Raw genomic sequence first — 13,843 nt, forward strand, 5'->3', positions numbered from 1 at the left:
AAGAATAAATTCAAAGTGGATTAAAGACTTAGATGTTAGACTTGAAACCATAAAAATCTTAGAAGAAAATCTCGGGCATTTCTTGTAGCAATATTTTTTTCTGGTATATCTTCTTGGGCAGGGGAGACAAAAGAAAAAATAAACAAATGGGACTACATCAAACTAAAAAGTTTTTACACAGCTAAGGTAACCGTCAACAAAATGAAAAGACAACCCACTAAGTGGGAGACCACATTCACCAATGATACATCTGATAAGGGGTTAATATCCAAAATTTATAAAGAACTTATAAAACTCAACACCAATAAAACAATCCAGTTAAAAAGTGGGCAGAGGACCTGAATAGATACTTCTCCAAATAGGACATACAGATGGCCAAGAGACATATGAAAGGATGCTCAACATCACTAATCATCACAGAGATACAAATTAAAACCATAATGATATATTACCTCACACCTGTCGGAATGGCTATTATCAATAAATCAGCAATAAGTGTTGGCAAGGCTGCAGACAAAAGGGAACCCTTGTGCACTGTTGGTGGGATGCACCCCTATGTTCACTGCAGCATTATTTACAATAGCCAAGGTTTGGAAGCAGCCCAAGAGCCCATCAGTAGATGAGTGGATAAAAAAGCTGTGGTACATTTACACAATAGAATACTATTAGGCCATAAAAAAGAAGGAAATCTTACCCTTTGTGATGAGTGGACCTGGAGAGTACTATGCTAAGTGAAATAAGCCATTCAGAGAAAGACAAGTAGCATATGATTTCACTCATATGTGGAATCTAATGAACAAAATAAACTAACAAACAAAATAGAAACACATTCATAGATACAGAGAACAGACTGGCAGCTATCAAAGGAGAGGGGCGGTGGGGAGCTGGGTGTAAAAGGTGAAGGGATTAAGCAAAAATACCCAAAAAACCCTCATAGACACAGAGAGCAGTATGGTGATTACCAGAGGGAAATGGATGTGTGTGGGGAGGTCGGAGAGGGTAAGCGGGGGATAAATGGTGATGGGAGGAGACTTGACTTGAGGTGGTGAACATGTAATACATTTTACAGATGATGTATTGTAGAATTGTACATCTGAAACCTATATAGTTTATTAACCATTGCCACCCCAATGAATTAAATTTAAAAAAAAAAAGCTCCACTGCCCTGGAGAAACCCCGGTGCCTGAGCACAAAAGAGTACAATATGCCTCTGTTGGTAACAGCAAAAAATCTGTAACAAAACAAAATGCAGCAGATGTGCCTCGATAGAAGAGAGGATAAGTAAATTGTGCAATGCATGCTCCCCACTGGAATTTAAGCACCATGAGGGGGAGACTGTATCTGTTTTGTTCACTGCGGCATTCCCAGCACCCGTGACAATGCCTGGTACGTAGCAAGCACTCGGCTCTTTGCTTGGCAATGAACTCGGTATATTTTTGCAATCCCCTTATGTGGGATACCTGGCAGCAGTCACTAAGGAATGAATTAGAGGCACATGCATCAATGTGGGTGAATATTAGAAACATGGATGAGACAAAAGAAGGATCACAGTAGGATGCTACATCTTAAAGTTCAAAATCAAGCAGAACCAGACAGTACAATATTCATTTAGCTATATACACTAAATCTCTACGTAAATACGAGAGAAGGGTAAAGAACCAAAATTTATTATAGTTGCAGCGGTAGAGGGCTGGGAGACCCAGAATGGCTTTGGAAGGAAAACATAGAAACTTTTTTGGGAAATGTTCTGTTTCCTAAGTTGGGTGAAAGTTTTGGAGGAATTTTTTTTCTTATGCTTCATTTATAACTTACATATATTCATTAGATACACAAATATTCTGTTAAAAAAAAAAGAGAACTGATGATAGTTGATCAAAGGAAAACAGGTAACTAACAGCAGAGACAGCTCAGCAGGGATGAGAGGCACCGGCTTTGCTTTATTTCTGGTTCAGCAGGAGCTCCTGCAATGGGAGGGCAGAACGCCCCCCACCCCCACCCCCACAGTCATCACTGGGGTGGCCTTCCTTAGGAGGTGAGTGCCTGCAGGCCCTTTGGACTCTTTGAAGGGCAGCCATGGGGTGGGGGAGCAGCCCCCCTTCTGGGAGGGAGACTAACCTAGAAGTTTCCAGAAGGCAAGGGGCCCTAGTTTGGTGTTAGTGAGGGGGCTGGTCACAGACGTCGCGCTCACCGTGTGAGCTCTCAGAGGCTGCTGTTGGGCACCCAGGGAGGGCTGCGCACAGCCTGAGATTGTGTTCTGGATTCCAGTTGGCCTGCCCTCTAAATTTTTGTGTCAATGTGGTAGATGCCATGTCTCTTGGCTCCGGCCCCTTATCAGTAGAATTAAGGGAAAAGATGAGAGCAGCTGTCTTGGACCTGTGTCTGTATCACCTTTAGAATTCCCTGGTGATAGTGCTGCGTCACTTAGAGAGGGAGGGGTACAGTTGAAAAGGAGGTCTCAGCCTTGCCTTCCTAGTCCAATCAGGGCAGCCACTGTGATAAATTTTATAGGTTTAGATTTTGTATGTAATTTGATTTCAAAGAAGGGCTCTGCTGCTAGAACACAAAGAAATGAAAACCCAAACAATTAAAAGTTTGGAAACCACTGGTCTAGATTAATGTTTTACAAACCTACCTTATATATCAAATTACCCTGAGGAATTAAAAAAAAATACAGCCTTCTCAGACCTTATTCTTGATTTACTGAATCAGTATTTGCAGGCGTAGCGTCTCTGGGGCCTTTTGTAACAAGCCCCCTGGTGGATCTCACAGCGGCAGCCCGTCTCTGGTCCGTAGCCTGTTCTTTGGAAACCGTAGCCTGTTGTGTTGGAACTTTGGAGTTCTCTAAGCACTAACATACCACAAGTCTGTGTTTGTGTTCCTCCTGTGTATAACACCTTCTGTTCCATTTATTTATTTTCCCCCATTTCTACCAAAACAACAGCTTCTAAGAACCAAAATATCAAAATGAAGCTGCCATCCTATTTTAATTTTTTCCCCATGTACAGAATTCAAAGTTGCTTTTCTGGTTTTTGTGCCCCCCCCGCCCGCCCCTTCTCTGAACATAGTGTATAAAAATAGGCTCTTTGTTTTTGCACAGTGCCTACCGCTGTAGCTCCCACATGCTTTGAAAATCATGTCATTCAAGTTTGAATAGATACTAAAGGAGTCCAGGGAGTAATTTCCCCTTGCATCGTTTGGCGACAGAATATTCCCAAACTGTGCTCCGACATTGGCTTTGAAATATTTCTCCCTTCCTGTTTGCCCCCACCTTCTGAAAACATATAAGCATGTTAAATTGAATAGCCCACCGGAGAGAGTTAAAGATAAGGCTGGGAACACCTGCTCTTGAAATAGTGTCTGTGGTTAGTAGCCCTTAACAAAGAAATATGATTCTTAGAAGGGCCAGCGAAGGGCAGATGAAAGAATTAAAGGGAATATGTGGGCTGAAGCATGGGGTCAGGCTAAGAAGATTAAGACTTTCAGCCCACAGGGATGAAGGCTGCATGGGGAAATGATCAAAGTCGACGAAGCCACGAAGGCATCAATGTGTTTGCGTTCACCAGCTTCCAAAATCCAGGAACGGGCAGGGTGCACCCTTTGAAGCTTGAAAAGGGGGAAATTTAGAACAAATCGAAAAAACATTAGTTTGTACAGTGAGTCATAAACTTTTGAAATAAGTCACTCCCAAGATATGGTCCGGGTTGAAAATAAAAAAGGTGCGCAGAAGATATAGTACATTTGTAAGTCACAGAGACACAGTAGTTTTTCCGAGAGTGAATTGCACTTCCTGTGGTACCTCTTTGGTTGGAACCACGCGGGAGAAAGAAAGCTAAGCTATGTTTACTCTGCAGGTGATCTGATATGACAACATTTACGTCCTTAAGGGGGAGACACCTCATTCAGTCAGGTGCCTTAAACATTTTAAGTAATGGAAACAGCTTCCTCACTGCGTGGGAGCATCCTGCTTTTAGAAAACCCTCCACCCCGTCGTGGAGCCCCAGGGGTTATCAGTTGCTGGGGCCTGTTTTCACTAACACAGGGGAGTTGGGTGGGAATGAAACAAGTGTAGAGATGGAGGCTTTAGGTAGCCTGCAGACATTAGCAGGCCAGAGAGGAAGAGGACGGGGCCTCCACTGAGGCTGTTACGTACCCTAAAAGGCTCATAGTGAGAAAGCCATGTGAACAGTCCTCAGGGTGGCAGGTGAGATTCTTTCTGAGGCTAAGGTGACCTTTCTCCTGCTCATCCCTTCTCACTCATGCAAAGGACAGACCCTCGAAGTGGGTGGACAGGGGAACATTGCCTCCTGGGGTGTGCAGTCAGCCGTAGAAAGAGGGAGAGAGAAGAAGGTATTTCAGAGAAGGGGTTGTTAGCCTTTCTTAAATTCTTTTTCTGATTCTAATGAAATATATCTGTAAATAAGTTATTCTAGTAATAGTACACCAAACAGAAGGGATAAGAGCTGATTCTTTTTCAGCTCATCAGAATTATACTTTATAAACGGCTGCATCCCATAAAGGATTTGATTAGAAGCGTGTTCTGCTTATCTATTGCTGTGTAACAAACTACTCCAACACTTAATGGTTTAGAGCAGCAACCAGTGAATTATGCTCTTGGTTTCTGTGAGTCAGTAACTTGGATGGCTAAGCTCTTCTCCATAATGAATGGGACCTGGTGGGGGGCTGAGATCATCTGGAGGCTTCTTCATTCACATGTCTGGCACCTGGGCTGGGATGACTTGAAGATTGGGTTCAACTGAAAATGTCAACCAGAGCTGGCCTCTCCATGTAGCTTGGGCTTCTCACAGCACAGCCACTGGGTTCCAAGTGGGAGAATCCAGAGATCAAGCACATGGAAGCTACGTGGCCTTTTCTGACATAGTCTAGTGTCAGTAATTATGGAACAGCCCCTTTTGTTGCGTTCTACTGGCATAAGTGAATCACTGAAGCCAGCCCATATTTAAGGGATTGGTGTTAAATGCTACCTCTTAATTTGGGGTGTGGTAAGGTTACATTGCAGAAGAGTGTGGGAGGGTAGATATTGTCAAGGCCATCTTGGAAAGTGAGATACAGTGTACCACAAGGATATGTATGTATGTGTTGTATAAACAATCACCCTTTTCCCCATGTTAAGATCTGAGAGGGGAACTCTATTGACATCCAGGTGACAGAGAATACAGGATAAATTTATTGCAGGGTGGGAAAAGGGCAGGGTATTACGAGCAGTATTTGCCACTTATCCATCAGGAGAGAGGAACTGGATAAAACTCTCTTCAATAAAGGATGAAACAAATAAACTAACAGATAAACCAACATGGGGCCTTTGGAAAATTCTGCGGCTTGAGAGATGGGAACCATTGCCTTGAGGATGCAGGTGCAAAACATACTTTGAAAAATCTGTTAAAGGAAACAAATGGATATTTTTGAAATCTCCTGTGAATGGAAGAAAGAACATACGTGAAACTGCAAAAAAATTGCATCAGTTACCTTAAAGAGAAAGTTGAGAATATCCTTTAGAATGCAGAGGAAATGATCAAAGAGATGAGAATAATAGCAAAGCTGATTAATATGAAAGGCAGAGAACAGATAAAACCATGAGTATCAGGCATTTCTGAAGATAAAGTCAGCACAAATCCTATCGAAGTATCACTAAAAGATGTAAAGAAGAAAACTTGCTCAAATGGAAGAAAGATTAAGTCAGCATTTGATAAGACTCAATAATTTATAGAGAAAATAAACTGAGTAAGACTTGGTTTCAGACATGCCCTGGCAAATATGTTTGAAGTTTATAGACAAATAAAAACATCGATGCAGAACTCTGAATTCCAAAAGGTTTTTGTATAGAGGAACAAAAATCAAGTTGAATTCCAACTTCAGGTCTACAAATTTAACACCAGATATTGATAGAGTAACCTCTGTAATATGAAGCACTGGATCATAACAGAATTAGGAGGAAAAAAGTTTTAATCAAAGTATCCATCTAAGTTTTTATCAGTGTGTGAAAGCAACAGAAAAGCATTCTCAAATAAACAAGGATTCGGAAAGACCACCACAGGTATGATTTCTGGAAAATGATTAAAGATATGTGAGCTGATGGTCTCTGGAATGAGAAAATACATGTTATAAGAAACTTACTAATAATAATTATGTGGTTCAAATTTCATATAGCATTAACAAAGACTGACAAACAGTTAGGGGAGAGACAATGCTGATGTCCTCAAGTTACAGAAGAAGAAATGACAAATGACATACTGTTTCCACTTCCAGAAAGCAAATTGGAGATTGGTGGAGCAGAGTGGTGAAAACTCCAACCACGATATTTGCAGAGGAGGTTGTAGTTGAGACAGGAGCCACCAGCCTGCCTAGAATATTCCAAAAGAATTTAGACTTTAAGCTCAGAGAGTGTAGATAACTGAGGGAGTGGGAATCAGTTTCCAGAAAGCAGAGAATTGAAGGTTTATATTTAAAAATCTATTTATATAAGGGCGCATAGTCTACTTTCTCCTTTAGAAAGTCTAGCAACCAAGTATTTTCCTCCAGGCAAAAACAACATCAGCAACTAAACAAAAACCCAGAGTGTTCTTTTCTAAAGAAACTGAACAGCTATTTTGGGAGAACTTGGGCTGTTAGTGGGTGTCATCACCCTGGAGGAAAACCCTTCTCATTCTATCATTTTGATGGCCCATAAATAAAACTAACTCTCACCTGCTCACTCTGTCCCCCTAAAGGGAAGCCTGTGAGTTGACATATTTTGCTCCTAGTCAGCCTTATGTTTGAGAAAGTTTACAACATGGGAGAGAAAGCGAAAGATGATCATAAAAAACTGACCCCCGAAGAAACAGAGAAGTCAAGGAAATGAATACAGGGTGAAGCAAAAGTAGGTTCACAGTTGTAAGTACTCAAAACACAGTTTATTCTTGTATCATAATGAATAAGTTATCATTCATTATTATATTATTTTTCATACAAACGACTGTAAACCTGCTTTTGCCCCATCCTGTACAATTTAAAAATGAGAATGTGACTCTACTGTCCTCAGAGAGATAGAAGCAGCTATGGATACTATTGTCTCCACGAAAGAAGGACAAGATGCTGTGAAAAAAATACAAAGAGCGAGGAAGAACACTTGGAAATCAGAGAGGTGATTGCTCAAATAAAATACTTTTTCCAGCATAACTGGGAGAAAAAGTTGGGTAAATCTCCCTAAAAGTAACCCAACAAGAGAACATAAAAGCAGAAAAAAGAAGTCAGTTAAAGTGAGGACTTAAAAGTGTCCCATGAATGGAGTTAGCAAAAATCAGGCCATTGGCGATCTTGCCAAAAAATAGTTTCAGGGAGCAATAGAGTGAATACAGCATAAATACCCAAATAATGTGATTCTGGTTGTCTGGATTAGGAAGATTGGTTCAGTGGTATGAAGTTAGTGGAAAAGAATCCTGTTATCTCATCCCATATGTAACATCTAATGTCCATATAGTTCAATAGATAGTGACTTCATAGTCTGGAATTCTTACTCAAACATTGCTTACTGCATTGTCCTGGCCTGGTGGCTCAGTTGGTTAGAGCATCATCCTGTAGATTCCCAGTGAGGGCACATACCCAGTGGGAGGCAACCGATTGATGTTTCTCTTTCACATTGATGTTTCTCTCTCTCTCTCCCCTTTCCTCTCTCTCTAAAAAAATCATTAAAAACATATCCTCCAGTGAGGATTAAAAAAAAATTACTTACTGCATTATCTGTCACTTCTAGTTTCAGGTGAGTGGTAGTGACCTCAGGCTAGAAACGATCTGGGCCATAATTGTTCAGATTAATTTATTTTTCAAGAATCTAGGTTATGCATGGCTGGTATGGCTTAGCGGTTGAGCATCGACCTATGACCCAGGGAAATCCATGTTCGATCCCTAGCAGGGGGTGTGCAGGAGGCAGCCGATCAGTGACTCTCTCTCATCATTGATGTTTCTATCTCTATCTCTCTCTCCCTCTCCCTTCCTCTCTCTGAAATAAAAAAAAAAAAGAATCTAGGTTATATGCCCTTCAAGATCTTAATAGCGTTGATAATATTTAGATGTAAATTAGTTATCTCTATTAGGCAAAGGACATGTGAGTTATTTGATGAGTTTATCCATTACAATCATAAATTGATACATAATTTCTTATATAAGCAGTTAGAAAAATTTCCGGGGGTGAGCATTTTGGTTTTGTGCACATAAATAAATAAAGTCAGACAAATATTAGGAGAAACAAATGAAGACTAGGTGGTAGGAAAAATGATCCATAAACTATATTTTTCAAAGATTTCTATGAACTATTCATTAACCCTAATGTAGTACATCACCACTGTCAGCACCCTAAGAAAATTAGTATCTGCTACACTGATATTATTATTAGATCTTGAGGGGGGGACAGAGGTTGCCTTCCAGGTGAGAACTGTCTTGGAACTCACTGTTTAACTACAAACGAAGGGTTTCCAGATCTGCCGCACTCTAACTTTCACCATTGGCAGGAGGCAAAATGGTAATGAGTAATAGCTAAAAAAGTCACTTTTTATATAGCAAGTGGGCTTGAGACTTTCAGTCCTGCAAATTAAGTTAAAATAAATGGCTTCTGAACAGCACATTGGGTGACAGGAAGTTTATAAATGTTATGTCTCCTGAGGTGTTCCAGCAATAGTAAGTTTGGGCAGAATAAGCTTTTTTTGTAACAGCCTCCTTGGAAAGACCAGCAGTCTCCAGAGAGATTGGTTAATAAGTCAGTTACCTGAGCGTTGAAAATGAAATTGAAAAGGTAGGGGAATAGAAGAGACTTCGAAGGAAAAAAATGTTAATTTAGCCAATTCAGTGCTTCTGCCAGAGGGATATTCAAGGCTGGCTAACCCACTGCCTGTGGTCTCACTCTAATTTCAGTTTGTACCGTGGCTCCCATAAACACGGGGCTTGTGTTTGGGTCATGCGGAGCTGATAGGGAGAAGATGGTGAGGTAGGACGTAGGCATGGCGATGGGGAAGGCTGGAAATGGCCCTGGGAGGCCCACCAGGTGTGCCGTCTGATGGGCAGCCCGGTGTGTGCAATCTGGTCCTGTTGCCATGAACTTCTCTTATTCTGCGGTTGCCCTTGCAGATCTCAGCAAGAATCAAAGTCATCGTACGTGGCATATCCGTACGTCATGATCTGACTGTCATCCCCAAAAAAGCATTTTAATTTTCTCACGTAAAGGTGCTCTCAGAGGAAACACAATTAATTGGCTTCTGAAATGCCTTGACACTTTGAGATCATTGGACAGTTGGTGCTATAAAGGTCCACAAGCAGAATATTCTTGGCTGTGTACAATTAGGAGCATCTGCTTGGCAAAGGCAGTGCTGTTTGCCCCAAGTTTTGTGTGTTTTTCCCTAGTCCTTGGGATGGGATGAGATTCTGAAGCAGCAGTAATAGAGAGACGATGGAGGTCGCCTCAGATTTCATAGGCCACCAAACCAGCAAGTCTCATGGTTTCATTTTATACACATAATCCTACATATTTTTAAACATAATTACTCTTATTTTCTCATAGCACAGAAGTTAATAGTGTTGTTGTTAAATAAATGAATGTATTAATTTTAATGCGAAATGATTTTTGAAGAAGCAGAAATGTTTTCTCAGGAAAGCTTCATGAAGTATTCATTTTTCTATCACCACACTGTAAATCTATTTACCAGTTATAAGCATTTTAAGATTTAGTTTGCTCTTTGGTTATTATTTTGACCGAGGGGGAAGGGAGGAAGACATGACATCGTTTTATCATCTCTCTCTTACCTTCTGCTCTCCTTTCTCTGCTCCAGTGCCATTGCCCCAGTTTAGTCTTGTATCCCCTTTGTCTGGACTGTTGCAGTAGCTTCCTCCTAACTGGGCTCCTTATTTGAGCTTTGTCCTGCAGATCCTCCAGAAAAAAGTGATAGGTCTCAAGGACTTACCTGAGCATGTCAATTCCTTCTATAGTTTCCAATACTTAGGAAAGAATATCCAAATCCCATGCAAAGCCATTCATAAATTGAGTCATTTCTACCTCTCTAGTCTAGGGATTTTCAATCAGGTTCCACTCACTATTTTTGCCGCACGGGACATTTGACAGTGTCTGAAGCCATTTTTGATTATTGCTATAGGTGTGTGTGTGTGTGTGTGTGTGTGTGTGTGTGTGTGTGTGTGTGTGACTAGCATCTAGTGGGTAGAGAGCAGGGATGCTGCTAAACATCCTACAATGCACAGGACAGCCTCCACTACGCAGAGTACATAGTCCAAAATGTTCATAGTGCTGAGGCTGAGAAACTCTGCTCTTACCTACTCTGCCCATTTAACCTCTGCTTCCAGCGCTCCAAACAGGGAGCTGCGTGCCCCTTCCTTAATGTGCCAAGCTGTTCCTCTTGTCTTCGTCTTTGCACATGCTGTTCCTTCTGACAGAAATGCCTCCCTCCCCCTTTACCATCTGGAGGTAAAATGTTAGCAATCATGGTACCCCGGGTATCTCTATAATTTGTGCTTTGGTTGCACTGTAATGTTGGTTTTAATTTTTCCCCCTTGTTCTCTACTGGGAAGAGCTGTTCGTGTTGGGCATCATGTCTAATATTGTCCTGTTCCCACCATCTGGTACAGCTCTTGGCATACAGTCGGTGTTCAGCATGCTCGTTAGCTGGATCCTTGGCTAGATGAATAGAATCTGTATTTAGGTTAGATGATAGTCCAATATTGTTTATAGCCCAAGGCTACTGATATTCTAACTTGGAAATTAATTCTCTTAGTCTATTCCTTTCAATGTCACCTTCTTCATTATTTTCTTTTGATTTCTACTTTGATTGCTGGTGCGTTGAATGTGGTAAGTGCTCAGTAACTATTTATTAAAGGAATGTTGGCCATACATCTACGTTTAAACAGATTGTAGCATTGGATAACTTAGAATCTTTCTCATTAGAAAGGCAGGAAAGAGATTTTTTTCACTTCAAAATCCATCTCCCTGGGACATCTTGTTCCTACTCTGTTTCTTTCTACCTCTGTGGTATTTCCCTACCCCCGCCCCCCTTCACCCATCACAACTCAGCACACTCTGAAAGCCTGGGTGCAGAACCAAAGACTCTAGGAGTGAGGAGACCTAGGGGCCTCCTACAGAATCAGCTGTCTTCGTTCAGTTCACCTCACTCAAGTTCAGAACATTAAATCCCATCCTTGCTGCACCGATAATGGCAGAGATTTATCTCCTCTGCAGGCCACAGCCTCTTCTTTAGGCTCTGCCCCCTTCAATTACAAATGCTGGTTAGTTCACCTCGCACCTACCCTTAAATCTCGAGTTGAACCGTTTCTATCTTTAGCCTCCCTTTTGTCATCTGGAAGTGAATGGTCTTTCCAGTTTCTCCTGAATGTCCTTTCTTCTTCTGGGCGGAGACATGAATCACTTGGGGAAGTGCGTTTACCGGGTCTGCATTCCGGTGATTTTCCATTCGTTCGTCCAGCCTCCCACCCCTGCCTTTCTCTCTGTACAGTCAGCCAGCTGTCGATAGTCTCTGGTTTGGGCCCGTTTTCTTGTTCCCCGGCTCTTTCATTTTTCTCACCAGTTCTGGTTGTCTTCTGTCTGCAGCCTGGCTCTTTGCTTTCTTGGGAAGCCTTCGACTGTCCTCTTGGTCTTTGCCCTCCTCCACTGTAGGCACCCATTAGCACTCACATCTTTTCCCCTCGAAGTTATCGGACCCTTTTTAGTTGGTGGCATTTTTCTCACAGGCCTTTAACTTGAGTCTTCTACCTATTGTGCCGCTCTGAGTAGCAGATACTTGTTGGTCCTTAAGCTTCGAGTTTTATTATGTCTAGGAAATGGGGTTGGACGGCTGGGGTGGGGGCGAGGAAGGGGGTAGTTAAGGTCGAAAGAAGCAGGAGGCCTTCACTCCACTCTCACCGGGAAAGGGTAAGGACCACAGCAGCGGGGTTCCTTTTCCGCTAAACTCAACTCTGGGTTTTGTAGAGTTCCCTTTTCTCGTTTAGAGCCTTGATCCCCACTTTTAGCCATAAGCAAAGTTTCAATAATTTGTGGAATCTGAAAAAGCAAAACCAACCTCAGGAAGGTTTATTGGAGCCTCTCGGTCCCTGACACACACGATAAGGGACACACACCTCCCACAGGGCAGCCGAAGGGGAAAAGACTAATGGCGCTGGGTCAGGCCCAACGAAGGAAGGCAAAAAATCAGTCTTCAGCAAGGACTCCAATCGGGAAGCTACCCTTTCCACAAATTTAAATAAAGACAAAAACAAAAACAACAAACCAACAAACCCTTCTCTTTCTTTGGCCACAGGCAGGCAAAAAACATGGAGCTCAGAGAGTGGACAGGCAATGTCACAACAGGTCATAAGCCGAGAGACAGTGCCTTGCAGGGGTCTGTGCAGAAGGCAGGCAGCCAGAGTGTTGCAGAGGACGCTGGCGGGAGGCAGAGTATCCTCCGCAGGACTGACGACGAGAACCGTACAGTGACTTCGAAGCGCACTGAGAGGTTTAACAAAGGACACTGATGAGAAATGTAGCCACTGCCCGTGGACCAGGCTCTAATAAGAACAGGGTGGTGACGCGGGGGCCGAAGAGCAGCAAGTCAGAGTCTGTCAAAAGCACAGCCCCTCTTATCAACCGCTCAGGATTTTTAGCATTTTTTTTTTTCGTAAGAAAGAACAAAGTGTTTCTCTTAGAACCCTACTCTCTTTCCTTTATTTTTGTGTTTCAGTAAAGTTCAGATGTTCTCAATGCACTAGTTATCTTCACGAAGTCACATGCTAACCTCGCCTGGTTTTATTACACATTAGACACGCTGATCCTGTTTCAGCCAAGAGCCGGCACATAGAATGGGAAGAGTGGGGAAGCAGCACCCCCACAGAATGCTGCTGTTGCCAAGCTCCCCCGCCTCTGCCGTCAGCTCTTTTGTATAAGGTAAACCAGTTAACCAGAGGCCCCTGCTCCCATTCACTGTGGTTTTGAATAGTTTTTCAAAATATTATCAGAAAAGGTCAAATATCAAGCAAATGATGGCAACACTTAGTACATGAAAATATCCTGAAAACTTTTTTTTTTTTTTTTTAATATATCTTTATTGATTTCAGAGAGAGGAAAGGAGAGGGAGAGAGAGAGAAATAGAAACATCAATGATGAGAGAGTCATTGATCGAGCCCGCAACCCGGGCATGTGCCCTGACTGGGAATCGAACCCCAATCACCTGGATCCTAGGTCGACATTCAACCGCTGAGCCACGCCCGGCCGGGCCTGAAAACTCTTTATGATCAATGATTAAGACTTCTGACAACAGTACTGTGATTGCCACAGGGAAAGATGGGTGGGGGGAGGTAGAAGAGGGTACGGGGGAATAAATGGTGATGGAAGGAGACTTGACTTGGGGTGGTGAGCACACAGTACAATATACAGATGATATGTTATAGAATTGTGCACCTGAAACCTATATAATTTTGTTAACCAGTGTCACCCCAATAAATTCAATGGAAGTAATTTTAAAAACAAATTCTGGAATTGGTATAGATTCAGTTTAATCTTATTTAGATGATTTAAATCAGTGGCAATGGAAACTTCTACTTGAAGTTTATTATAATAAGTCTGCAGTGATGACCTTAGTCATCTAAGAAAGACTCAGCTGTGTTCAGGATGGGAAATGTTCCTAGGCTGCGCAGGGAAGTCATAATGCGTCTTAGAAGGATTTAAAACAGGTTGAATAAAATGTTCCAAGACAATCCTGAATATATATTTTTAAAACTATTCTTTTAACGAAAAATTTCAAACATACACAAAAGTAAAGAAGACAATATAATGATCTAGAGGTTCAGTTAGATTCAGGTTCAG

The sequence above is a fragment of the Miniopterus natalensis genome, chromosome 2 (assembly GCF_054644295.1).
Source record: "Miniopterus natalensis isolate mMinNat1 chromosome 2, mMinNat1.hap1, whole genome shotgun sequence".
NCBI classification, from domain to species: domain Eukaryota; kingdom Metazoa; phylum Chordata; class Mammalia; order Chiroptera; family Miniopteridae; genus Miniopterus; species Miniopterus natalensis.